This window comes from Frankliniella occidentalis, unplaced genomic scaffold (assembly GCF_000697945.3).
Source record: "Frankliniella occidentalis isolate FOCC.00 unplaced genomic scaffold, Focc_3.1 Scaffold74, whole genome shotgun sequence".
Classification (NCBI taxonomy): Eukaryota; Metazoa; Arthropoda; class Insecta; order Thysanoptera; family Thripidae; genus Frankliniella; species Frankliniella occidentalis.
Genome location: NW_026267204.1, coordinates 1,148,786 through 1,149,856, shown reverse-complemented (window position 1 = coordinate 1,149,856; position 1,071 = coordinate 1,148,786).

The window sequence follows — 1,071 nt, the reverse complement described above, 5'->3', positions numbered from 1 at the left end:
CTAGGGCACTGGTACGCCTGCTACAGGTCCACGCTCGCGGTACCGTCATCTGGGGCTACTTTGGCCCACTTTTGAACTTTGAGCCCCTGTGGACTCAAAACCAGGTGTCCCAGAGATTTGAGTTTTTGGTATGAGTCAGGTCTGTGGTTCGACTCGACAATAGGCCTAGCAGAATTTTTGAAAATATATCTGGCTCTTTATAAAAAATTAAAAATGGGGTGGGCAAAGCCGCCCCCGTCGGAGGGGCCACTTTGGCCCATCTGCTAATTTGTGGTCTTTTCTCCACATTACCAAGTAAATTTACCCAGATTCCATTTTTAGACTATCTCTAAAGCATTCGATGTCTATTAAGTAGCAAATTTGAAATAAATTTATGCTCTTAAGTCGAAAAAATCTCGATAATTTTCCATCAAGGCATTTTTGCACCATTTTTCATGGATTTGTGATAGAAATCATAGAAATCAATAGAAATTCATGTATTCCTGAAAAATACTATCCCAACCGTTAATATCATCTATAAGTTGCATAAACACATTCCAAAAAGGCAAAAATATTTGTCGCCTGAAGGTAAGTACATCAAAACCAACGTGGCCAAAGTCACCCCGCTCACGTCCTCAAAAGTGCACTTCTTCTTTCTATTCATCTTAGGTCACAGCCATGGTCAGACAGAGGCCGGGAAAAAATATGCATGCCTACCAGACACATATACCAACCGGAAAAAATATACTTTGTGACTCTGGGACGTCCAGAACCGCTGGTGTAAATAAAAGTTTCCGGTTTACAAAAAAATACTGAAATGATCAAACTGATAAAAAGCCATAAAATCGGGTGTTAAAAGGTCGGAGGTACGCTAGAAGCATTTTTAATCGTTAAAACGCACATTTAGCTTCAAAACAAGACCAATAGCGACTTTCTATCTTATCTAGAACTCATTTTATACCGGATTGAAACAAAAATTCTGGGTTCGGGCCAAAGTCACCTCGCAGGGCCAAAGTAGCCCCAGATGACGGTAGCCGTTGCACCCGGAGCACGAGGACGAGTGCGGTGTAGTGGGGCCCCAGGGCCCTCTCC